Raw genomic sequence first — 27,279 nt, 5'->3', positions numbered from 1 at the left:
ATGAGTGGATGGAATATGATCTCTTACAAAGTGGGCAGAAGATATAAAACAGTCTACTTCAATTATAGTTCCAGTTCAGTCAGTCAGAAGCATCACTGTGGGAGTAAATACCCACATCAAGTCTCCAGGTTGTTTTCGGTTCTCTGCCTCGCTGTGGCAGTCTCCAAGCAGTCAGCACAGTGTAGGAGTTTACTCCATTTTCCCTCAGCTCTCTTGTGAAGTTCTAATTAGGTTTTTGTGCTAAACTCCAATGCAACAATCTCCCTTTTTGTTTCCACCATGTACTTCTGATTGCACCTTCCATAATGCTTTTAGAAGCTCAGAGCATGCCAGCAATGCAATATAGAAAATCTCTTTGTTGAGTAACAGAGCAGCTGCTCTGATCTAGAGTAAAACTCTGTTTATATACTGCTAAGCTTGGATAAAAATGTCAAAAAACTTTGGAAAGACCTTTACCTGCAAACCTCCCCCTCAGCTGCTGACTTTGCTTTGAGGTCTTGTTCTGTACGTAGTACTGTGACACTCTTGCTTTGAGCAAGAGTCTGAACAGGGACCCCCAGAGGTCCCTTCTAACCAAAGTGCTATGACTCCTTTCACTCATCTTCAGCGATAAAGTCATTAGTACTTGTACACGGCTTAATGAAAGTTTCATCACCACAGTAGCTTAGAAGAGCTCAGCTCAACAGATAGCTGGGCTTGCAGTTTAGATTCCTCATTTAACTTATTACTTCCCAAGGGCTGAAGGCAAAATTGAAATTGGGTATGTGAGACTCCACAGCAGTGAGCTGGCCCAACAGCATCCCTTTGGTTATTGTGGAGAGGCTGGAAACAGGACCCCAAGGGACCTTTGTTTGCTCTTTGGCTGCTGGATTCGGGTTGCTGGACTGGCTTGGGTTTGCTCAGACTCCTGATCTTCTGGTAAAGCTGAATCTGGGTGAACTCAGATGCACACGCAGTTGTTGCAGTGTTGTGTGACACATCTAATCAAATGGCCGGGTTTGTGTATTACCCTTGCAGCTGGTAAAAATCAAAATACAGTAAAAATGTAACTGCAAGCAGGCAGTTGTGCAAACCTGACGTGTTCGAAATGGGGCAAATGGGTTGTGGGGAGAGATGTGAAACTGGGGGCAAACGTGATAATTTTCAGAGCTGTGCAAGAGAGGCAGAGAAATCCCTTAGGGGCAGGGGTAAAGTCATCATCACATTAAGTGAGTAGGCTGTCGTGATTGTTCTCTGATGTGAAATAGAGTGAAAAATGATGGGATTTGTTTCCTTTAATTTATTAGAAATGTGAATGACTCAGTCTTGCTCCAGCTTTCTTTGTTTCTGCTTTATTTGGAGTGTGCTTTGAATAAGCGGGGCTTTCTGTTTTCATACCCCTGTAGATTTTGCTTCTTGCCTTACTTTTGTTTTTCTCTTTCTTTTCCTGCAAGTAGAGGCCTGGATGAAAAGCAGCCATTACATTTCTGGTACCAGAAACACACAAAACTCACTCTGTTTAAGCCAGGGGTAATGAAACATCAAAACTTTTCAGAGTCTTTCAAAAGGCTCTGCTCAGGGGAGTGGTGTTTAAGTTTTGTTTCCCAGCCACCTCCTGGATGTTACCAGATGGGCAAACCTTGAACTCAAGACCTCTTCTTGCAGTAAACCCACTCTAGCTTGCTGTCCTATTGCCCACCAAAGGACAGAGCTGTTTGCAAACCAATTTCTCAAATGGCTCCATTTGTGAATAAGCAGCACCTTGTGGTCAGCTGTGAGCCAGACTGCAGCATTCATGAGGGATGAGGAAGGTGGGTGACTCACGTGGCTCAGACAGATGGAAGGCGACCTTGGGGCCAGCCCGTGCTGTCCAGCTAAATGTAATCGTGAGGTCTGAACAAGCTGAACAAACCTAGCGAGTCTGTGTCCAGTTCTGATTCTTTGGGTAGAAATCAGATGACATGCAGCTTAAGGCTGAGTTTGTGTTTAATTAGGGGATTATCTCAAATCTGAAATGGAGCCGCTTTGAAGCGTGTGAACCAGGGCTAGATAAAGACTCCCACAAACCCCTGCGAACTGTAAATTTGTAGTTTTCACCCTGTATTTACTTGCTGTGGCTCGGTGTGAGGTGGAAGGTACAGCTCAGCTGCCACAGCTGGACTTTCTTCTGGTCCACATGTCTTTCTGTCGGCTGCTCTAATTTATTTGTTGAACAGATCGTCTGAAATCAGATTGGTTGGAGCTGGACTCGTTCCGCTCCCCTAGCAAATACGCAGAGTCTGAGAGGTGTCTGGCTGCATGTAATGAAATGAGCTGACTGGCACTTTAGCATTCCCCTGTGTAGGAGCGTCTTAGGAGTAAGACACTTAATTATTATTAACATTCTAATTGGCCTGTGTGAGCATGGCTGTATGCGCGTGGATGTGCTGCCTGGCTTGCCACTGGTGGAGAAGCCACGTCACCCGCTTCCCAAACTGGCTCCCTCTGAATCGAGCAGACCCTGTATCTCCTAAAATTCATATCTCAGCCTTCAGCTGTTTCCAGTAGCAAAACCATAAACACAAGAAATGTGAAGCAGGGAGGAAGAAGAAGTAACTATAGTAAGGAAACGTGAACAAGAAAAGAACAGCTCGGTCGGGTCTGCAGATAAGAGGGGTGAGAGTTGAGCTCTCCAAGCGATGTCTGGGGTACAGCTCGTCCCGTGCGCTTCAGCCGCTGCTCCGTGCCAGCCCTCTCGATGGGGAACGTTGGGTGTTTAAATCGAGAACCCATTTCCACACGGCGAAATGCTGTCAGGTGGCCGCTGGGAGCCTGGGTTGAGGCTCTGCTCCCCAAGTTACTTCTTGTTAGCGGCTTGCCACCTAGTGCTGTAACTCGGCACTGCTCCACGCTGGGAAAGCCGGCTTTTCAAAAATGCTTTATTTCCCCTCAGCTGAAGCTGTACCTGCACCGGCTGCTTGGCTCCTGCCTTTTGCAGAGAACAACGTTTGCTCTGAGGTGGCAGCAATACTTGTTGTTCCAGACAAATGTGCTGCTTGCACTGATAAACTACATCAGAACGCAGGGCTAACTGTAACAGCATCCTTCCACCCTGCTTGGGCAGAGCGAAGTGGCATAAAACAGAACGCCACTGGTTTGTAGCAGGGCGCTGCCTTAGTGTGCGACTGCAAAAGGCCATCACTTCTGCAAAGTACAAAGATTTTTTTTTTTTGATGCATTCATTATTGTCTGGCAGAGAAAAACACTGTTCTTAAAAACTCACACTTAGGAAAAACATAAAAGAAACTGGCAATTGAAAAAAGCTTCCTTTGTGCTCAGACCTTCTCTTCAAGAGGCATAATCTGAATACTCAAATGTATTTACAGCTCTTCCCTTCTGCTGAGTTGTAGTAAAAACAGAAGCAAGATCCTTAGCTTCCTATATCTGCTCTTAATCTAGCTCTAACACTAAAATCACCTTACCCTTTCGTATTGTAGGAATGATTTCTATCACCTTTACCCTTGTTAAGAACAGCATCTCGCACTGAGTTCTTTTACAGAAATCCATGGGACTTGACTACCCTTCTAAAGTTTAGGGGGCCAGAACCCAACCCAAGGCTGTCCTGCCAATGGAGTTCTCTTTGCTTTGGCTGTGCTAGTTCTCTCTGTCTGTACTGCAAAACCCCCTCGAATTCAGGCTCTGGAAGGTGCTGAGCAGCTGCAGTTCCCAACAGAGCCAGGGACTGCTGAATGTGCTCCACATCGTCCCAGGCTCTGCTCATCATGTTTATTTGACAGGCAATAATCTTTTTATTGAACCCAGCGCATTACGCTGATGGTCTACCCTTCAGCAAATAGGATTGTAATAATCACTGGGTATTTATTTAACAGCCAATTGCTGTCTTTTGGGAAAGAGTCGATTTACATAGCTCCAAATTAAAATTAATACATTTTGCAATGGTTATTTAATAAAGGCCAATGGAGGAGAGTTGCCTACTGGTGAGAGGTGAGGATGGGAGACCAGGTGCCTGTGTGTAGTGCTCGATTCTGCCACTGGCTTGCTCGATGACCTCAGGCAAATCACTTAGCCGCTACATCCTTTTATTTATTCCCTTGTAAATCTGGTATAATAGTACCCTGGTGCCACAAAGCTTAATTACTGTTTGTAAAGGATTTTGACCTCTCCAGCAAGGAGCTGCATGAATTATACTACAGCTGGCCTGCTGACCCTAGATGAAGGAAATGTATGCAGCTGTTTATCTAGAGGAATGTCTGGTTAGAAATACATTTTAAGCCCATGAAGTATCTTTCATTTAAGATAAAAGAACACCTTCTTCCTCCTACGCTCTCCACCAAATGTCAGAGCTTCGTATTGCTTTTAAGTGCAAAGTCTAATTTTCTCTGAGCAACACGTGTTCCAGAGCCTGGGCAGCTCCCCTCGATGTCGATTCCTTTGGCCAATGGATGAGGTGGGTAGGGTTTAACTAATGCCCAGCATAGCCTTTCCTCATGTTATAGTACCAGACTCTGACTCTTTGTCCCATTTCTTTCCTCCCTCTTTCTCTCTCCTCCTGAGGAATAGAAAGTGCTTCAGAAATGGAATGAGATTTGTAGTAAGATGCTTTAATTTGAATTTTTTTTTTTGGTACTGGTGTGCAGAGGTTATCTCCAAATGATTTACTGACATACTGCCAAACACTGCTCATTGAACCTCCTTCCTGCTCTTTGTGTATGGGTTCCTTTAACCATACTGGCAAACGATTTTAGAGAGTATGTGACCCATTTCTGCCATGGCAATCCCAGATGGAAAGCTGGAAGACTCCATCCACTTTGGAGATGTCACGTCCCAGTCTTGCAGCTTTTAGCACTCGGTCTCCAGTGGCCCTTGTTGGGCACCCAGCTCACCCACCCCAGGAAGGTCCTGTCTTTCTTGCATTATTTTTCTTCTTCTTTTTTTTTTTTTTCCCCCTCTTTCCTCCCTGTGATCGTTGAGCCACTCCGACGTGAATTTATGTGTGTAATCATCTGTGTTGTAATTGGCAGCCTGGCATATGAGTCACTAACCAAATTAACTGAAGTTTCCTTTGGGGAAAAATGTAATCAGTTACTACACTCCGATACATCGCAACAAATTAACTCTTGCTGTTGGTAGGTCTGGAGTTCCCTGGCTGATGGTTTCCTTCCCCCAGAAATGGTTACCACGGGGCAGGGGCCAGGAACAGAGAAGGGGGGAAAGCCCTGGGATGGAGGTGTCCTGAAGCACCTTTCTCAATAGCTCCTAGCCAGCAATTATTTGCAATATTCTCTAGCCGAAGAGTTCAAAAATCACTAATAACATCCATCTTGCATTATGAGATTGACTTCGAAATCAGCAAGATGGAAAAAGACATTTTGCTTGTTTGGGGCGTTTAAGCTTTTAGTGCTCTACCGTGTGACCTTTCATTTGCAACCCAAATTATCAAACCTCTACGTTCTGTGGGAGACAAAGCTGAGATTTTCACGTAATCCCACAATTAGAGAATCTGGGGCTTTAAGAAAACATCCACTCTTGCACAGCTAAGAAATAATTGGTTGAAGTTAGCAACACAGCACTTGATTGTTTTTCTTCTGTACTGAAAACTGTTCAAAGCCCAAGTCTAAGGCAGCATTCTGGAAATAATAGATAATTTTTTGGTTTGCTGACTGAATCAAGAGATTAGTTAAAACTTTGGTTTAAGTAAAATGAACTATTTTATTTGAGCTGAAATGGAACATTCACTTCCATAATTTTTTCACTTAAAAATTCCAATGCCTTATTTTAACATGTCTTCATCTCTAAGAGCTTCTTCCCGGGTCTGGTAGGCAGTTCCAGTTATGCTTGATCGGCAATCCTCAGAAAATAAAACATTCCACTGAAGAGTTCACAGTGGGTGACCTGAGAGGTCCTCTTCTGGTGGGTGGGACAGACACTGGCAGAATCAAGCCTTTAAAGTGGTAATTGTTGCTGAGTAGTCCCAGGGGCTAAGATGTACAAACATGTAGTTCAGGCTCTTTAATTTTAATCTCTGGAGCTTTGGTATCTGGTATTTTTTGCCTTTTTACTGCCTGAGGAGCACAGGACTTCTCCTTGATGAAACGTTGGTAGGAGGCCAGTGTGTTAACCAACATGAAGAGCTGTGCCGTACTGCAGCAAGGAAGGAGGCAAATGGTGGCTGAGGGGCAAAGTTGGCTCCAGCAGGGCCTTGCAGCCGTGCTGGAAAGTCCAGCTCAGACAATTGAGAGGTTGTAGCATCTGCTGTGTAGGGCTGAACCTAGTCTGTTAGAAAAAAATGATGTGGGGTACCTGGAAGAGAGAAGAGTAAGGCTGTTTGAGGAAGATAGACATGATAGGTGAAACCTGTAATTCAGGCATATAAAAACTGTACTGATGAGTGAATGCACCAAAACTGCTGGAGGTGTAGCCAGAAAGTTAAACACTGAAGTCAGTTGGCTGGTGCAGTGCAGGTTCAGTTATGAAGTCTGCTTTATTTTAACGTTAAGCTGGTTCCGAAAAGTCTCTTTCTGAAAAGATGTGGGGGTTTTTCCCTTTTTCTTTTATTCCCACCTCACCCCTTCTTCCTAGATGCCTCTACAAAGACCTAGCACCAGTGTCTTCATGCCACTGTGATTCTTTGGCAGGAGTCTTTGACTGCTGACTCTGTTAGTATTTCCCTGCTCTTCTGTCTTTTCATTTTTTTCCTCCATGTATTTATTTTAATAACTAGAACAATCTATTTCTGCAGTTGGAAGAATGCAAAATTCAATTTATCTCATGGAACACCTAAAATTAATTCACGCAGAAAGGGAGTGGTGGAAGATTTAGGTCCTGACTGTAAGCTTTTGACTGGAGTCGTTTGTCATTTTCCTTCATGGACTGGAGCTATGAAGGTTTTATAGTGTGAGTGCTTAGAGCGACAGAGCTGCACGTGATTTCACACTGCTGTTTCAGGATTTCCTTCTCCAGGCCTTCATAAACAGCCTGCGTAAATTCCTATCTGTGTGAGACTGGTGTAGAATAGAGTTGGGTTGGACGCGGTCCTTCCATCTTTGCTTATACTCAGTGTGCAATCAGCTCTTCTGTGTTGCGGATGAGCACGAGGCATCGGATCGCTTGTGGTCTGCTGGTAGGTCCATGCACATATGGGCATCATGCATGTTAGATGTTCATGTGAACTTCTCTGTGGTCTAGCTTGGTTCTGCAAGATGGTAGCTGAAATACCATTGCTGCAGAAATCAGCAGGATTAGCTGCCTGGAGGTGTGTTTGGCTCTGGATTTTGATGAAGCCGAACTTGGGATACCTTATGATCTTTGAAGGTGCTGTCTGGGATCACATGGCTGAATAATCCTTTGAAGGAATTGGGTTGCTCACTGCCTCCTGCTAAGCTGTTGCGTTTTCAGCTGGAGGGACCTGTTTGCTGTGGTAAAGTGACGCTGGGGTTAAGAAACAACTGTGAAGGAGTTTGAAGTCTGGCTTTAGTGATGAGGTGGGAACAGAGGACTGGACACACCTTCATGGTAGGTGCTACCAGAAACCTGTTTTGGCAGAAGCCTTGGAAGGCCCAGGTATCAACAGCTGGTTGACTGTTTCAGCAGAAGCAGAGCTTCCCTGAAATGCCTTTTCAGTGGAATGTGAAACGTAGAGCAGTGAGGGCTCTGATGTTGGGGATGCTTTGTGGGTGCTGAAGGAGTGGAGGGAGCTGAGTGTACAGGCTCCTGATCCTTCCAGTTAGTTTCCACAAGTTCCTGCTTGTCAACACCCGCTTCCCCAAAGTTATTTATCTTCCTGTCTGTTGCTGAAAGCTCTTGGATCCAAATGAACTGAATTATTTCACACATGCCATGTAAACAGTGATACTGTAATAAGCAAGCAGGCTTCACTGTGGAGAGCTGTGTGGTTCAGGTGGGATGCAAATCTCTGCTCTTCTGTCAGTAAAGGAGAAAACAGGGCAGCAGGACAGGGTCAGGGCTATCTCCTGCCATGTTCTGCAGCTCCAGAGTGACTGCGAGACACCCCTCTTCCTTGTTCCCTCACAAGGTGAGCAGTGGTGGCAGGGGAGGCTGAACACAGTCAGCTTTGCTTTGTGACATCCCACTAATGCATCTCGTTCCTCTAGAGCGACTGATGGCCTGGCCCCTGTCACATCACTGTCAAACCAAGTAGCGTCTAAACCCTCTCGCTTCAGCTCAGCGCTGTGAAGGGATCGGAGAAAGAGCCAGGATGCAACAAGGAGATGGTTGGGAAATGCTTGTTGTTAGCACAGTCTCTGTTGTTGCAGCTTTCAGCCTGCTCTGGGTGTTTGCTTGTCAGGATGTGTGTGATGTCTGAGTGTCCAGGAGGAACGTGCGATTTAATCTTGTCCGCAGTGGCTGCCGGTGGCCCCGGTTCCTCGGCCTTTCACTATTGTGATGTTTTTAGTATTATGCCAGAGCTGCAGAAAGATCTTTAAAGCGTGCATTACAATCAATGCAAGGCAAAATTTGTGCTTGGAGTGGTGTAAATAGTGCATAAATCTTCTTGCTGTCTGCACTGAGGCGAGTCCTGTCTCCAGAGCTTCCCCTGGGTTTATTACTTTTTTTTCCCCTTTGCAACACTGGATTGACTGACTTTTTCTTGGCACTTTGTGTCTTGCCAAAAAAACCCAACTCAAAATAGCTTTCTGGGGTGCATTTTGGGTGGGTTTTTCTGTGCTACTGAAAGAGGAGATGGTTCTTTCAAAGAATGCAACTTATTTTACTCGCTTTCATCCCGAGTTTATACATGGGCCATTAGCTGCCAGCTGAGTGGTAAATACACAAGTGATGGTGGCACTGCCTACATCTCAAACCCACTTGCTTCTCTCCAAAAGTTTTTCCCTTCTCCCTAGCTGAGTTAAGAGTTAGAAAAGCTCACTTAACCCTTTGTAACCAGCAGAATTAACTTCCATTAATGTTTTGAGTGCTTCAGGCAAAAAAGCATTAGTCTGTTACACCTCCTCTGAGATGCCTCCTCTGCAGCCTTGAGAAGGTTGAATGACAAAGCAGGCATTTAAACTCATCTGAAGATCACTTAAAAAGAAAGAGGAGTTTTGTAGCTAAGTTGTTGGGAAGTGAAAAGTCTCAGTTCAGCTCCCAACTCTTTAGCAAGCTCTTGGCATGAACCTAGAATGAGCAACCTCTCCTTTTCCTGACCTTCCTCTTTTCTTCCAGAGGAAAAAGTTGGTACAAAAACTATTGATGAGCCGTTCGAGGGGCGTGGCAGTAGCAAAATTAGTTCCTTAACTCCCTGAGCTCTGACCCTTTGTGAATGAAGTGGGGTATAACACTTCTTCCTTGTGTGTTTTCTGCCCTTTATTTAGTGTGGGAGACCTGATCCAACCAGAAGTGTACAGCATAATACAAATATAAAATGGGAATGAATTTTCAGTGTCTTGTAATCCCTTGCCCATGTAATTTCAAGCTAACTAGTACTGGTAAAGTGCCTTCAATCTCATATTCCATGTTTGTTGGTCATGTTTGCGTGTGGGTCTCCCTGGATCTCTGCATAGTGATGAGATCTTGAGGAAGAGCAAGAGCCCATTTCACTTAGCAATGGAGTAGGCTGTGAATAGGTCTGTTGTTGAGGCATTTATTGTTTTTCAACTTAAGTTATGGTTTCATATAAATAAAATATGTAGCTAGTCAATGCCTGGGAAATGCATTCTTTTCCTTGTGAAATATTTATGGATGTCAGTGCCTACTAAGTACCCAGTCAATTTTGAGAACGTGGCTCTAGTAGGAAGGCTTGGTTGCCTTTTAAGTCTTGGGCAGGGACTGGCAGGGTGGGACAGACCTGTTAGCTGAAACACTGGAAATCTGCCTTTTTATCTACTGATAAATCTGCCACTTTATCTACCCTCACCCCTTCCCCTTGTGTGTGGTCTCTCAGCCCACCAAGGATTTTGTAAATGTATTTTATGTTGGGGGAAGCTTCTGTACTGACAGCAAAGCAAGAGAATCCTTTACATCTCTGGGGACCGGGTACGGTATGAACTGGTAAAAAAAGATGATTCATACTGCAACTGAAATCCACTGGGATTTTTCCTTGTCAATCAAATAATCAAAATTGACTGAATATTTTCTGTAACAAATGGTAACCTCCAAAATGCTGTCACTATTCATATGAAGGGCAATTCTGCCCTGTGGAGAATTCCCATGTGTGGCTTCTGCATTTCCCAGGTCTTCATGGTAGAAATGAGAATGAATCCAGCAGTGGGTTCGCAGGTAGGATAATCTGATAGGACAGGCATATTTGGGGTCTTTGAGCCCTCTGGTGACTTTTTCTAGCCTGGTAGAAGGTGTTCCTGTGTAAGGTCTGCTGTGATTTAAGGTAAAGAAAAGACGTGCTCAGTTTTGACCTCAGGTAATAGTTCATTCTTCAGATTCTCTGTTGTGAATTGCACCCTTTCTAGCCCATGCTCTCCACTGCTCTTAGATGAGACGGCGTCTTTGTAATGAACGAGACTTCAAAGTGGGCACAGGATTTTTATTTTTTTTCCAAGAAACCAGCATGCCAGTCCCTGAGCTTGAAACAGGCACTTAGGGTGCAGGGGTGGGTGGGTGCTGGAAGTATCATGATTTTATATGGGTAACCAGAGAGGAGTGGAGATGGCTCAAAGTCTCACACAGTGAAGTTCAGTCCAGAAAAAAACAACCTGAAATGAAGACTTTGCAAATCTGTTTGAGCTGACTCAAGAAATATTAAGAATTTCAATAATAATTTTTTTTTGGTCTGGTTCTGACTCCTACAGACTGCAGACAGACAGCCATTGCCCAGACCTCTGGAACACTTACTGCAGTTTCCTGCTTGGTGGCCTGAGAATGGGTGGTTTTCTGGTCTTTTCCCCCATTTAATAAACATCTCTCACGTATCTGTCTGAAACCCCCACCACTAAAGCCTTATCTCAGCAGTCTAAAATGGTGCATTTTCCTCCCTTACCTACATGTCACATCATAAACATCAGCTTTAGTAATAAATATTTCTATTTTATATGTATATTTTTATGCCTTTGTCCCAGTTGTATTTTCAAGGCTAAGGGCTTCAGTGTGAGATTCTTGCTGCATGTTTAACAAACAAATAGTGAAAAATAAGATATGCTGATGTGGGGATTATTATACATAAATCATTGAAAAATGCTCCTTTTTTTTAGAGAAGGGAATCACAAAAGGAGTCATTGACCTGAATAAAAGAAGCTCAGCTGTACTCCAGAGAATTTGCCATTTTCAATACATGTTAGTGCTTGCTAACAATTGTAATTTATTAATCCTGTTCTCTCTTCTTTTCCTCTCTTCTTGCACATTTGCTTTCATTGTAAGCAAGAATTGTATTTATTTTCTAAGAGTGTAAATTGATCTCCTGGTCACCAATAACCACTAAAAACTACTTGATAGTCAAAACAATCTCTCAAAAGACTCATAAGCAAAGTCAGTAGAAAAGGCCTCCTCACTAGATCATTCAATTTTAATATTTCTAAGAGAAAAAGCTGTATTTGCATCCTGACACAGAGCCAAGGATTTTCTGGCCCGATTTCCAGATCATAACTCTCTTCATGGTCTGTTTGGAAACAGAAGCTCCCTGCCTAGTGCAAATTGATGTAGCTCTGCTGCTCCAGATGAAATACAGTTGGCTGTGCTGATAGACTCGGGGATACAGAGTGGTGATAAGGGTTTCTCATAATTTCTGGAAAACCAGGGTGTCTGTTTTGCTATTTAAATGGGAGCTGAACTCTTGGGAATTGTGCCTCTCATGCAGAGAAACCAGAAAGAATTTAGAAAGCACTGCTGGATTACTATGTGTTATATTTGAGAAGGAAATAAGTTTCCTCTTGTATAGAGGCTTTACTTGTTAAACAGCTATCAGGCCCCTGTTGCCGTGCTTGGCATCCCAAAGCTTCCATCTACATTCAGTATCTGCCAAATGTGTGTCCGTGCCCATGTGCACTAACAGATGTGATGTAGTCTTCCTCACATCTCTGTTTCCCAGATGGAGATACAACAGTTCAGTCTTTTATAGCCCAGTGAATTCTGCAAAGGAAGAGCCAAGAAATGAAAACTAGTCCAGGTTTAGGCATAAAGCTGCACCAGAGGAGACTTAAACTGGGCATTAGGAAACACTTCTTTATGGAGTGCTCAAACCCTGAAACAGGATTCCTAGACAGGCAGTCGATGTCCAAATGCTTCTTGGACATTGACAGGTCTGGGACAATGCGCTTGACAACTCCTTTGAACTTTTGGTCAGCTCTGAACGGGTCAGGCAGTCGAACAGGATCACTGTGGGTCCCTTCCAACTGAAATATTCTATCCTATTCTCAACAGAAAAGGTAATTAGGTTGATGACAGATGCCTTATTCCCACTCACCTGATACATCCTACATTATTTCACAAAAAAAGACCGTAGTGAGGACAGCCAATAGGTGAAGGGAGTGGAAACCACTCCTCTGTTAGCAACAGAGCTGTAGCAAAGAGAACATCTGATTCTGGCTGTGCAAGTGTCTTGCACAATTCCTGCCAGTTTCTCTCTGAGACCAGGAACAGAAAAATGAGATGTTAAGAAACAGCAATGTACAGAAGGTAAAACAGCTGTCCACTGGCCTTTCCAGTGTGGTCTCCTGCTGTTTTATTGTAAAGAATGCATCTTTTATTTTCTGGTAAACAACCAAACCCAATAACACACTTTGGGAACTGTCAAAGAATTCAGGGTCTGATTCACGGCCTACTGAGGTAACAGAAAATGCTCCTTGTTACACGTGTATTGGTCACTTCTTTAGAAACGGTTGCAAGGGAAAACCTTAAGTTGGTCAGATGTTAAATGTCTGGTGTCAGAGCAAGAGCTCCTTTCTACAAAATGCTGAGTAAAGCTGGCTAGGAAGTGAAACATCTGTTTTAGGAAAAATGTCGATGGTTTAGAATTTTTGTCTCATCAAAATAAAGATAAGGCCTCCTGTTAAAGAGTGAGCGAGCAGAGCAGGCATTTAGCTCAGTGTGCTGAAGCCTGGAGTTTTCCCATAAAGGTGTGGGCAGGAGACCAGGGTTCATCGACTCTTTGCTGACTAGGATCACTGTTAAGCACAATTGCTCCTGTTGGATTGGATTCTGACTATTTAAAAATCCCATTCCTTGAGGCAGAGAAGAGATGGTGACCTGGGGTATTTGCAATGACTGTGGGAAGACTATGTCAAATCCTACCTCTGCTTTCTTTGGAGCCACCTCAGACTTTCCTCTATCACATGTTATAAATCCACATCAGCATGGAATGTGCTGACCACTGGGCTATACTGGGATCCTTTCCCAATCAGGTGTTGTCCAGCAGCCTCAAGCTGGGCTGGAAGATCCTTCCCAGCAAGCATTTTGTTGAAACTGATGTGTTTCCCACAAAAAGTTTCAGTTCTGAGAAATCAGCAGTTTCTGTCCCACTCCTCACCCCCGCCCAAATTTTTCTTGGAAAATTTCTGACCAGCACACTGAGCACTGATGAGGTTGACTGACCACTCGCATCCTTCCAACGTTTATATCTTTTTATTTCAAAACAGTTTCAGAGCTGCTCTTCTGGGCAGGATATTGCAAAAAAAGCCCAGGCTGCATTTAAATATTCAACTGTAACTTGCAGTGAGCACAGTTTGGAAATAATCTTTATATAGAAGATGTTGTCTCAACCACCTCTTGAACACAGGGAACCTCCCACATGCCTAATCTTCCTGCTTTGCACAAAATGTACAATTTATCTCTCAAATACCAGAGCCAATACCGTAAGAAGGAGGCCTGGAAAAAGAAATTTAGTAACGTGATCTGTAAGTCCATAGCAAAGGGATTTTCACTGTTGGATGAAGACGAACTACGAATGCCTGTGTTGAGAAAGGAGGAGAAAAAGAGATAAGGAGGTCAGAGAGGTCTAGAAATGAGCACATCCCTAGCAGAAAGACAGAGAATGCTGAACACAGATTTTATTGGCTTTAGAAATGTGAAAACTCTAGGATGGGGCAGCTTTCTTCATCCGCAGATTACTGTTTGTATTCTTGCCTCTGCTGTTAGTCTGTCAAAGGGTTCTTGGACAATCAGCTTTCCCTTTCGTGCTCCTGTTTCCCCAGCTGCAAAGTGGTATCAATGATATTTCTTGCCACTGTAAAGTGCTGTGAGATCTATTGGCAAAAGGGCTATGTTAGTTCAGCAAGTGAAGCCATCCCTTTTCTTCCTGTGTCTCTTTCTTTCTAGGGAATTTTTTCTGTAAGGAAGAAATTGGTGATTCTGATCTTAGAAGCAGCTCACAGACTTGACCTCTGAGCCAAGACTTGAACCTTCCTGTAGCTCAAGTGTGGGATGCAGGTTATGGCACTGAGGGTGCTTGAAGGTATCTGGAAAATAATTTACAGCTGGCAGATGGCAACAATTCTCTGGGTGTCCCATTGCAAAACATGTTGAGCAGAATGGAAAGCTGGGTCAGAGGTCAGTCAGCGATACTGAGCTGGAGTAAGCACCTTTACCCATCTGGAATTAGATCAGTGAGCAGCCCTGAGCCAGCATTGTCTGTTGCTGGTCACACCATTTATCCTGATGTGAGGGCTGCCCTGAGCTCTGTGTCTCAGCTCCATGTACTTCCAAGCACCAGACTGACCAGCTGTGGACATGTGCTTACATTGCTCCCTCCTTACTCCGTTATTGCCTGGGCTCGTCAACATGGCCATAACCCTTTGCTGCCCCAGTGCACAGTGACTGTCCTCAGAAACTTCTCATGTGCATAGACAGCGCAGGCAGAAGCCAGTGATGTGTTTTGCTCATGAGTAAAGCAAGACTGAAGCAGAGATAGCGCACATTAAATAGAAATATAATAGCATAATCAAAGCATTGTATTGCTGCCATTTTATATATGTGAATTGTAGGTCATATTACAGCAGTGGTTTAATACCTTTGGGCCCTTATCACCCATTGCCATGGGCCTCGTGGGCAATCAAGGATACAACCGAGTTCTGCTGTGTGAGTCCTGAGCAGATTTTTCATGACTGAGATAGAGAATGGAATGACTTGACTATTCAAGAAACCTCTTACAGAAAGATCCTGTTCTCCAGTCCCACAGCTTATTTTCCACATGGAAACCCAGCTGAAAACTCCAGCACTGCTTTATCAGCAAACTTGCAAATATTTACTGAGGAACAGAAGTCAAATGGGAAGAACTCTCTAATCCAAGCTATGTATGCTTGTAACCACCCTGAGCATGAAAACAACTGGGTTTTCTCAATTTTTCTTGCTATCTGGGTGGTCTCCAGTGTTATCCATAAATAATCCTTTTTTTTTTTTCCCTTTGTACAGGATAAAGAGGATAATAACCATACCAGCTTCACCAGCCTGTGGAGAGAACAGCTGAAGAGAGCATGTGAAATCGTGATGATGAATAGCAGAAGAGGGGAAGGCTCCTTGCAGTGAGAGAGATCGAGGCAGCACCATGGGACAGGAAGCAAACTGAGACAAAACTTTTTTGGCTGTAACCAGGTATGTCACTAGGATCAAGTTTGGAGTCGTGTATGGTGTTACTGAACAGAAAGGCAACAGGTTCTGCGTTCTGCAGGCAAGAGAAAAATGAATGCAGAAAAATCCATGCTTCAAACATTGTCTAAATTAAGGAAGGGAGACTGAAGCAGTGTTCCAAAGGGGGTTAAGTTCCTCTTCAAGCACCCAAGTGACTTTTAAAGACACTGATCACCCATAGATTGCTTTGAAGTCACTGACAATTGTGAGTTGTGGGTACCTATGGAAAAGTTTGGTGCCTCAGCTTATTTGCCTGCATTTTAAAACTGTGGCCTCTGCTTTTATTAACATTTGAGGCAGGTGAATTGATAAAGTCAAAGAGTAGAAAAGCCTAGTGCAGCAGAGGATTAAAAATCAGGGAAGATGATGGAGAAAAGTGATTGTGACTGACATTAAAGACAGGATTTAATTGGGATTTTTTCCTTATGTCAAGGTCTCCTTTTTATTGCCTCTTTTCCCTTTATATGGAATTGCACTGAAAAAAACCTGCATCCTGGCTCTCCCACATCCCTGTGTTTTATCACAGTCAATGATGTACATCCTTGTTAAATGTCACCTGGCTTGGTGGAAGCAGGAGGCTCATATACAGTGCTGTTAGGACTGTCTCTGCTGTTCCTCCTCATCTGGACTTGTTTTCATCCCAAACCTAGGGCTACCTTGTCACTAAAGTCACTTAAAATTGGAGCAGAGAATTTATGCTGCAGTATATTGCGCTGGTATCCTGCAAGCAGCGGTTCTGTGCTGGGAATATGTTGCTTGACTGCAGTTCCTTAGTCTGACTCTTCTGAGGCTTTGTGGCAAGATTTGTGTTTAATTTTGGAGGTCCGGACAGTCCTGCTGCTTGGCTCTCCTAAGTTAAACTGGGTCAGGCCTGGTTAGCTCTTGGATGGAGTGACCTCCAAGGAAAACACAGGTGTTAGCCTGCAGGAAACGCAATGGTGATTTAGTAAGTGGCTCAATTCCCTTAGTGTGAGGGTTGAACTGGTAATTCTCTCCAGGGTTAGAGTGCGCAGTACTGGCAGAGGTGACATCTGCAAAGGTCAGGGCAAGATGGAAAACTGATGTCTGTTTATTTTGTATGCAAGGAAAAGTTTGAGGAAAAGTTTCTGCTCTGGAAATGAGGCGTCTCTGATGGGATTAAAGAAGTCAATAAAACTCAGCTTCTGTAAAACAGGGATGTGACCCTTTAAAAGATCACACCTATGGTATTCTAGGAGACCCCAAACCACCATTCTTTAGCCTTCTCTAGCCCTGTTGCTTGTGGAGAGTCAGCCCTGCTGTCTGTGAGGAACTTCCAACAACGGCTTCATTGCTGTGATGGGTCATGATAGGTTATGCATGGAGTAGGCTTACAGGTGAAACACATCCTGAAATGGTTAAAGTGCGCTGGCTACTAAGAGTACTTCCATTTGTGTTCCTTGGGACTTTAATAATAACAGCATGAGCTAAAACAGTCCTTGTAATTAGTGTGAATGGCTACACTTGCTACAATAAAAGGCCTTAAGATGAAATCTACATTCAGGATAGACTTTTGCCTCATGAAGAGAACTTTTTGGGGACAATTATTGTCATTCATCACATGTATTGTTAGTCTATTGATCATGAATGTATTCCATCTTTATTTGGGACTGTGCTGAATGCATGCTTAGTTTTAAAGTATTGAGGCTTTGCTGTAAAGTATTGAGTCACTATTCATTACTGATTTATTGAAGTCTGTAGTGGGAACAGACTGGAACAGTGCTAAGCGTTTTCGAAAGTAAAGTCAAGTGGGTATAAAGCATATGCTTAATGTTAAGTGCCTGCTTAAATGTTGTCCCAAGAGAAGGATGGATTTCTCATCCTTAAGCGTTTTGTTTTAAATCATAGAGGTTGAAATTCAGGATTTGCTTCATTGAATCAGTCAACTCAGTATAAATGGGCTATGTTCGCTTCATCACTGATGGTGTTTTCTATGCAGATGTGCTCTTGGATGCTCAGTCTCATCTGCTGCTTGTTCTGGTTAGCTCTGAAGTTCGTTATGTTGCCCGTTACAGCTGGAATTGCCACTTACTATGGGAGAGGAAGGGGGAGCAAGTACAATTTCTATATTTTTTTGTGAGTTTAGGCATCTTTGTGACAGCTTTGTTCATATTATGCTCTTCCTGGCATTTCCTGCTTTTGAAGTCATTAAAACCAATTTCATATTTATAAATAAAATGTCCTAATGTATCTAATATTTGATGAGGTCTGGCTGCTCCCTGCTTTTCGTTTTAATGTTTACACCTCTTGCTACCAAAGATCCAAGCAATGAATAAATTTAACAGATAAATCTTTTAATTAGCCCCCAAAGAGCTAGCAATGAAAAGCACTATCAGAAACATTTTACTGCTTTAGAAAATATAAGACTTCTTCACAAAGGTGCTACACGTAATTACAGAATCGTCGCTTGTGTGCAGAAAGAGATTGTTTACACAGGGATCCAGTATGAACTGAGCATTTATTAGTGTTAACTTCTAATCATGCAAACACTTCCATGCATGCATCTGAGCAGAACTATTGAAATCGGTGGGACAACTGTGCTGCCTAACGTTAGGCTACGTACATGGAAGTCTGTGGGGTTAGGGCTCCATTTGAGTATATCCCAAAGAGCTTTGCCTTCTCTGAGAAGGAAAATGTATATTCCAGATTGGTGTAATTACTGTTGCACATACAATATTGGCAAAGCGGATTCTCTGAATGTCTGCAGTGTTTCAAAGCAGTTTAAGATACAGGCTAAAGGCTGACAGTTTCTTATTCTGACTTCAATTCTGCCCCCTCTGCTTTTGATTCTGCATTCAGAGCTGCCACAAGGGTGTCAGCACTGCAATAAATATGCATTTATATAGCACCTTTTTCTGAAGTTTTCTAAACACTTTACAGACAGCCCTTTATATTCGCAGGTCTCAAAGTATTTTAAAAACCTCTTATAGTATTGTTATCCCTCTTATTATTGAGGGAGAAATGGGTGCATTTCAAGGGAAGTGACTGATCCAGGAGCCATTGCTTTCAAATTAGATAAATTGGATTTCTCCTATGGAAATTTTCTCTGAAAGATGTCAAGTGGTTCTGAAGGAAAATGAAGTCTTTATTTCCATATTGCTGCTAGCTGATATAGGTGGGACTGCATAAGGCTAATAAGCCTAGGATGCCCTATTGACCAGGCACATGCTGTTTATCTCCACTCTGTAGCTAGGATATTGGGAAGAGAATCCAAGAATCCTGACCCCAGATTTGTTTGATGTGGGCAGTGGATGGTGGAGGTGTGAGATGTGGTAATTCTGCACCAAGTCCCTCCCACAGGTCAGTTTTACACAGGGCTTTCAGGGAGACTGAAATTACATCCTGGAGTCTATTTTTTGTGTATGGTTTATCTGGCTTGCATTTGAATTGTCCCTGAAATGCACAGATAATAAAACTGACTGCATACCCAGGCAGCTCCGTGCTTGAAACGTACCCAAAACCTGGAGCAGTGGGGAGCCGAGAGCAAGCACGTCCTCATGGAGCTGCTGAAATTTGCTTGACTTGATGCAGCCAGAGTCAGCATATCCTTTGCTGACTGATGTGCTGCTCTCGGGTCTGTGCCACAATCTCTGGCACATCCCACAGCATCTACACTGTTTCACTGAGGTATCACAGTCCCTAGGTAATGGAGCATACAGGGTCATCCCATTGTATCGATCCAATCCCTGAAACAGCTCGTTGAGGGGGAAAAAATAATCTTCTCTTCCCCAACTACACAGAAGTTCCTAAATTAGAGAGCACTACAGTGCTACAGAACCATTCTCTGCCAGCAAAATGTATTTCCCATAATGTTGTTATGGGAAATGTCTTAAAAGTGGCAAGCGGTTCATCTTTGAAGTCATTAACAGCCAAAACTGAACGCAGGAATTGGTGCGAGAGGGCTGGAAATACAAGAAGACTTAAAATGTATCTCTTACACGTGCTCCAGCAGAGAGAAAGGGAGAGATCTGATTGTTTTCTTACCTTTAGAATTTCTCTGTTGGTTTTAACAGTGCAATGCTCTAATGACAAACTCCACACACACTCTGGGATATGTTCTCAGCTTAATCCATTGGGGTACAGGTCTGTAATACTCATTAATGTCAAGAAGCGTTAGGACCAACATCAATCTTTGCTCACTAAGATGTGAATCTAGGCTCTGATGTACTCCATGCAACATCAGTTGCTGACTGAAGAAAAAGAGTCATTCCAGCACCTAGAAAGTCTACTTGAGAGTTCCTAGACTAAACAATCAATCCAGCCAAAAAAATCAGGGATGAAATTTCTACTCCCTGCTTTGGTTCAAAAACACCAGCTGTGGTAGAGAAAGATTTGTACCCAATGGGCAGGCTCTGGCTCACACAGGAAGTCCCTAAAATCCTTGTGACTCACCAGCCAGCCAGATGTCCTCTTTAGTTCCACCAGAAACCTTGAAAAATAGATAAGCAATGGGTTTCTCAGTCAGTCTTCAGTGCCATACAGCTAGGGAAAACATCACGCTATGTATATACATAACAAGGAATGTTGATGCCAAGAAATTGGAACTACTCTATAACAGACTTCTGATTTGTGATTTCTTTGGCACAGAGCCTAACAAAAAATCACTGTGATTTCCAACTACAAATATTTTTGGAACCACCAGACTTGCTCTCATGTGTATGGTAAATGAAATGAACGTTCAAAACCCATAAAAAAAACCCAGAGGGAAGGCTCCGATCAGAATATTAACATTAATCTTAGGAAGTTGCTAGGAACCATTCAAGCTACAATAATAAATTGCAATAAAGAAGGAATATAAAGGGCTTTTTTTCTCCTGTCCAGTGAGCAGGTGTTACTGCGAACACTCTAATCTCCACAGCACAGGAGTGAAGTGCTTGCCTTTAAATTTTCCAGTTGTGTAAAATAAATAAATGACATTACCATAGTATGTACAGCAATCCCTCTTATATTCACTTAAATGTCCTTTAGGGAATAGTGCAGATACTGAGATAGCGTAATGCAGCTGTCCGAGACCAGGCTGGAAAGTTTTCAAAAACAATTCTTCTATCAACAGCTTCTGAGTCCAAACAGGAGTCGGAGTTCACTCCAGCTTTACGGTACGAGCTGCTGCCAGGCCACTCGCCTGTGACCGGGTCCCTGGTCATTCATCCTGGGAAGTTGAAGGTGTCAGCATACGATGCTCTTGCATCGCTCCCGCACTGGAGTGAGAGGCTGAGCTGCATCGCTCTGACCTGGCACCTGTTCTGAGCTTTGCTTTTGGTTTTATTGGGATCCAAAGCACCTTATCAGCTCAATTTTCAAATCTAAAGATCACTTTCAAAAGCACTTTTCCTTGCCTAGCAGCAGTTAGAATCATAGAATCACTAGGTTGGAAAGGACCCACTGGTTTATCGAGTCCAACCATTCCCATCAATCACTAAACCCAGGGCTGCACAGCGCTGTCATCGAGATGATGTAGAGAGGAGGGAGCTGGCCTTTTCTCCCAAGTGGCAGGGGGCAAGATGAGAGGGAATGGCCTCAAGCTCCACCAGGGGAGGTTCAGGCTGGACATTAGGAAAAATATTTCACAGAAAGGGTCATTGGGCACTGGCAGAGGCTGCCCAGGGAGGGGGTTGAGTCACCTTCCCTGGAGGTGTTTAAGGGACGGGTGGATGAGGTGCTGAGGGACATGGGTTAGTGTTTGATAGGAATGGTTGGACTAGATGATCCGGTGGGTCTCTTCCAACCTGGTTATTCTATGATTCTATATATGCTCGGTCTTAAACCATTTCCTTCAGATGCTTTGACCACAGTCTCTAACACTGAAATAAAACTGTAGTTTTCTCTGGACAATATTTGATTGTAAAATTTAGCATGAAGAATGATCAGGAAGTGACTCAAATCAAACCAAACCTGCCTTTTACTTTGGTTGGATTTTTTTCTTCTGTTTGGTGTTCTGAAATTTAAGAGGTGACAGAAGTAGTTTCTTGTTATCATTAGGAAGACAGTCTACTGTGAGTGGCATGTGATTCTACTGATAATGTCCTAATGTTTGCACAGATAGGTGGGAAATAAGGTGTACAGGAGTTTCTTAATGCAGTAAGAAGTTGCTTTCCAGTTCAGGCACTGACTCCCAGTGGTGAACACATTTCTGTTGTCATGGCAAAGTAATTCTTCCCACCTAGCTATTTTATAGTGTTCACTCTATTTCTGATGCAACTTAAGACTCCGGGGAGCCTGGGAACTCCCACAGCAAAGGCTGCTCTGCAGAGGTCCCTGGCTCAGCAGCAACAGTAAGGAGTTGGAAATTAATCCATGTTGAACTGTATTATTGAAACTTTTGGGATTCACTCAGGGCTCATTGGGAAACAGAAGTTAATCTCAAATCCTGAAAAGTAAAGCATTATGGATGTTTTTTTATCACGCATATGATGCAATTTACTAAGAACTGTATAAATGTGGAGTGGCTTCAATGTGTTTTGTGTGTCCCTGGGATGAGTTTTCTGTGAGCAGCCTCATAGAACAGCAAAATTGTCCTCTCAGGTATTAGCAGTGCTCTATTAATAGTCTGTTAAGTCCCAGGAGCAAATGAAAGACACTTCAGATGGCTCTTGAAAAATGGATCAGTATCAACTCTGAAACTGGACCCCAAGTATGGAAACATAAAATAGGTTGTGGCTGTGAGAGATTATTTTGGGGCCACACAGTTTCTTACTCAGCTCCACACTCCTTTCCAGAAAGCGAACGTGTCCCAGCAGCCTGTGGTCATCTGAGATTAATGTGGGCATGCTTTGTGAGAACACTTTGTTGGGCTGCTCTGGTAATGCCTGCCCTGTCTTTGTAGAAAACACTTATGCAGGGAGAAGCTCTTGTGCACTGGTTCTTGCCTTCATTCTACAAAGATGTTGCTGTTTTTTCTCTTCACTGCTCAGCCTTTATCTCCGTCTGTCCTATTCGACACGGCTCTCCTGCTGGTGGGGATCCTGTCAGTCGTTCCGAGCAAACACCTGTGCTCTGTCTCCACCATTGTTTGGTCTCACATTATGAACTTACCTGTGGGTGTTTACTTTGGTGGCATGACCTTGTATTTTGTAGCACTGTATCTTTTTTCTCCTTCCTTGATATTTTTTTCCCCTCAGCCATGATAACTCTTCATGAGAAGCTGCTTTGTTTCTGCTTTGATCGTATAGAACGTACCATATAGCCTCGGGTAACACAGTGCTGCTTAGCACGGATGAAATAGCTACAGACCCTCTTAGAAGTAGGGTTTAAAAAGGGATACCAGTGAAATCGGATCCCTCTAGCTGGACAGCAGTCTGATAGGAGAACAAGAGCTGTGTGGTATTTGGCAGCCAGACAGTCTTTATTGTTATTAGACGAAACAAAGCTTGTGATCTTTAGTCCTTGACCTTAACTGCAGCAGCACACTCTTAATCAGACCTTAATTTAACACCTAACATGGTCACAGAAAGGATTGGACATGGGCTGCTGGTTTAATTACACATCACTGATATCATCCAAACCAATTTAACCTCATTGCTGCATGTTGGGCTCTGGATGGGAATCGCCCTTTAGAGACAGAACAGTTTCCAACGGAAAGCAACAGCAATGTACAGTTCAAAGTTTTGTGCATTCACTGAAAAAAGAGAAGTAACTACTGTTTTGGATACTCTGCAGATGTGTTACAGCCTTTTCTGGAAGAACTGGAATTAGCCAGTTTTGCTAAATCTGTTTGCCCTTTATGCTTTCACTCTGGCATTTTAAGTATTTCTGATATCTAAAGATTAAGGACGTTGCTGATGGGATTCTCCCATCCACGTTCATCGCATCTGTTGCTGCTGTAGTATCTGATGACTGAATTGTATAACTGGGTAAAAAGGAACATTTATGTGTTTCATAAGATTTTCACATTTTGCTGCTGCTTACTTTGTGCTCAGTTCTTCACAAACTGACACAATATTTAGTTTTAACATTTAAATATGAACAGTCATATTTTCACATGTTTTGACACATAATTCGATCTTTTTCTGAATCAGTCTGGAAATCTGAAAACATCCGAAGTCTTTCTTCAGAAACAGGATTGTTTTGATTACTCAAATTTCACTCAATTTTTTTTTTTCACCCAAAACACCATCAGCAAACCAAATCCACAACAACTACTGTAAATATTCTGCAGATTTTTAAGGGAGTCACAGCTTTTCCAGTTAAATACCAACAGGTTGTTGTGACCATCACAGGTTTACTTGGAAGAGGTCGCCTCAAGTTTGCTAGAGCCCGATGGCTTCCTCTAGCAGGGCACTTTAGCAAAAATACTAATGAATAAAATTAACATAGAATATTAACAAGCAGCAAGAGCTCGGTGTCTGGGACTTAGAAGATAGATTCCACTGCCAGGGTTTGTCACTGGCCTACTGAGACCTTGGGTAGGTCAAGTTGCTTCTACGGATGAACTCTGACTGAAGTGGTTTGAGACATGAACATTCTGCTGTGTTGGTCCCACCTGTGTGTGAGATGCCGTGTGCCTGGGGATGGCCCAGCAGGGCACACGCCGTTCCTTTTCACAGTGTGGCACGTGAGCCTGCGTCACCACTGAGGGTGGATTTATGCTGGGACACTGGGCAGTAGCAGGCAGGCGCTGGGATCTACACCTTGTAGAACTGGGAAGGTTGCACGTGGGAAGGTAAATGTGGATTACCTACCACACTTGATAAGACGCTTCTTACTTCCAGTCAGCAAAGATGTAAATGATTTCACAAGCTGTAAGGATTGAGCCCAAAGATTTTAGGTTGAAATCAATTTAAATGCAAAATGGACCCAAATCCTCCATGTGAAGCTTTGAATAAAATCTGTATTTTCTTCTGCTGCAGATGAGAGACAGACCTTGCCCCTGCAAAGGCTTCTGCACTTCAAAGGGCAGGTCACTGAAAATCTTTCCTGGTGCTTTTGGTGCAGAGGCTGTTTGAACGTGAGCATAGACTGAACCAGTCAGTATGTGCTGTTTCCCAAAGTGCTTTGGGAGTGGAGCAGGCTGTTGTATGCTTAGTTCTGGTATTGTATTTCTGTGTGGGGTCTGCTGTGCATTTATGTCCTGCTGTACTTTGCACAGACTCTCCATGTAAAGACCCGTTCCTCTCACTGAACTTTGACTGAGACAAAAGAAAGCCTTGTAGTGTTATAGCTACGCTGGCACGAGGTTCAAGCTCTACCTGATGCTACGCTTATACAAAACCAGTATGAACAGCAGGTTGTCACTGGAGCTGGAAAGAGACTCTGACAGGCTTATGTACTTTTGGTATTTCAGTTTGCCTTGTGCAGTCCTTTTGTGTAGGTAACTCTTTCTGTTGGAGGGTCTGCTGAAACTTTCCCAGGCCTGGTTAGAGCATCCGTGTTGCTTTAAAGCTAAATAAACAGTTGTATGCCTTGGTAGCTTCAGATCCAGTGCCCAGAACAAATGCCATTTTGCATGAATTCTTCCAAATGAATTGCTCTGTGAGCCCTGTCGGCTTTCGAGTTTTTGAATAATGGCAGTGGAATACTGTTAAGGCTTTTCTGGAAGAGCTCTGCATTGCCCTTCTTTCACTGCCCCTGGTTGTTTCCAAAGTTAATGCAGTCAGCACAAAGCCTGGTATGATTTCTCGTGCTCCTGTGAGTTATATTTTGACTTGAGGTTTGGACTTTTTTGTGACTGAATGTTTTTGCATGGCTCTTTGTGACCTCATGCTTGGGCAATGGCTGCGCTGAGCTGAAGGAATGTAGATGGGTCTGCAAAAACGTCAGGGTCTCTCATTAAGATGTTTCTCTCACCTCAGCAGGAGTATTCAGCATCGCTGTGAACGTTGTTACTGAGATGCCCTGTAGCGAGTAATACAGCACAAGAGCACAATTGCTCTGATGTATTCCAGTAACATGGTGTTAATGTGCCGTTGCTTCTCTGTATTTCAGCACCGAGGCATCACTTTTTTGGATTACAATAACACAGGCAAGTGAACTTCTGCTTTAAGAAAACAAAGTTAGTCACTCTGTGGAGTGGTGTTATGTGCTGGGACAGTGGGATACAATCAGCACTTTTCACACTGGGCCTGAATGAAAGACATGCTCTCAAAAGGCTTCTGAGTCCTGTAAAGCCTTTTTCACGTGCTTACCTTTACACCTCGTGGACTGGGTCCAGGGTTCAGTGGAAGGCAGTGGCACGCTGCTTCCGTGCTTCTGGAGAGCTTTGGATCAGGCTGGGTCAGTGCTCTATTTCAAAGGGGCCCCCTTTTCACAGCGTCTATGAATGTGCATTTACAGAACCGGAGCACAGCGTACGTGGCAACTTATGTAATATGTTCTGACTGCAGTTTTCTCTCTGTTATGCTGGCATTTATCCGTACCAGAATGCTAAAAAAACAAACTCAAAGTCATAAGCTAAATTGGTGCAGTGTTGTGGCACAGAGACTAATTTAGCCCCAGCTTCTCACTGAAAATTGCTGTTCAATAACCAAAGTAAAAATATTTTAAATTTCATTGCATGAAGGATATTTAATCAAACATCTGAATGTTTTTGTTTCTGCTACTCATGTTGATGTCACAAATATCACATTCTGTATGAAAACGTAATAGAATACGTTTACATCAGGAGGGAATTTGATGCAAAATTAAATGTTAGGCTTATTCAGAAGTACCTGTATATCCATGTGGGTGTATGGGTGCAAGTTTGGGTGCATGTCTTCTTACTTTAGGTTAACATTGGTATTTTCATGCCTGATTCATGATTTTTGAATGCCTGGGCTTGGCAGCGTTGAGCCTCTGCCCTAGTTGTGGGTACCGGGCTGCTTTGAAATTCTAACCTAAATTTAAAATTTCTGCCATTAAGAAAATAAATCCCAGACCAGACAAGGCTCTTGCCAAATGCTGGGCTACAAATTACAGCCGTTTCTTGTTATTACACTGTTATGCTCTAAAACACCTAAACCCACAAATCTAGTTACACCCACTATGCTCTTCATCCAAAGCTGAGCTGCTGCTCAGCCTCAGCCCCAGGTAGCCGGGATGGTTTGACTGCAAACAAAACATTCGGACACACAGAAGCTGAAATAGCAACACACCAGTAACTCTGTATTAGCCCTGTAGGGAAGTAGCTAAATAAGCAAGAAAATTAATGAAATGCTATTTATAGCTGTTATGTCATAAATGTGTTATTTGTAAATAACAGCAAAGCAGGTTAGCCCTGTAAACTGATGCAGCTCCACTAATTGTGAAGGTGATTCACCCCAGCAGTGAATCTGGCCTGACCTTTTCCAGAACGGTTGTTATTGCTGTGTTAGAGGTAAACTTGGGAAGAGGTTTGCCTGTAAAGTATCGCACTGGCTCTTGCGCTTCGAGCCTGAAACATCCTCTCACCTCTGAGGCCTCCGGCCTGGTCAGCAATATCTGTTTCTTGCTGGTTGTGCTTCTAGACCTGCTCCCTTCAGGGACCTTACCTGTTCCTGGTAGAACTGGAGATCGCATTCATAGCTAATAAGGACACTTCTCCCATTGGTAACCTCCAAAATTACTTTGCACTGCTTGGGATCGTTAGATGTAATGAGGTATTACTGACCAGGACCGGTGACTTGGACACACATCTGTGGATACAGAGAGGCAATGTTCTTGTTCACACCAGGAGCTCCCACAAACCTTGGAGCAGGTTAATTCTATCAGATCCGTGTCAGGTTTTGAATAAAGCTGAACAGAACCTACTGATTATTCCTTTAGGTACCTCCTGATATCAAAATACCTTTTGACATCCTTGCT

The 27,279-nt window shown here is 43.3% G+C and overlaps 1 protein-coding gene across 2 annotated transcripts in view; it reads left to right on the top strand.

Annotated features, from left to right (window-relative positions):
• Window positions 1-27,279, top strand: part of MYL10 (myosin light chain 10) — a 136,156-nt gene that overhangs the window by 77,260 nt on the left and 31,617 nt on the right. Inside the window, exon 1 of one of the 2 annotated variants that reach the window (XM_069873857.1) lies at window positions 15,310-15,471. The exons of the other annotated variant lie outside the window; for it this stretch is intronic. The gene's annotated coding sequence lies outside the window, so the exon portion shown is untranslated. Of the gene's footprint in view, window positions 1-15,309; window positions 15,472-27,279 lie in introns of those variants that run through there. 2 annotated transcript variants of the gene reach the window in all.

Source organism: Phaenicophaeus curvirostris, chromosome 21 (genome assembly GCF_032191515.1).
Source record: "Phaenicophaeus curvirostris isolate KB17595 chromosome 21, BPBGC_Pcur_1.0, whole genome shotgun sequence".
In the NCBI taxonomy this organism is placed as follows: domain Eukaryota; kingdom Metazoa; phylum Chordata; class Aves; order Cuculiformes; family Cuculidae; genus Phaenicophaeus; species Phaenicophaeus curvirostris.
This window is presented reverse-complemented; position numbering and strand designations above follow the sequence as displayed.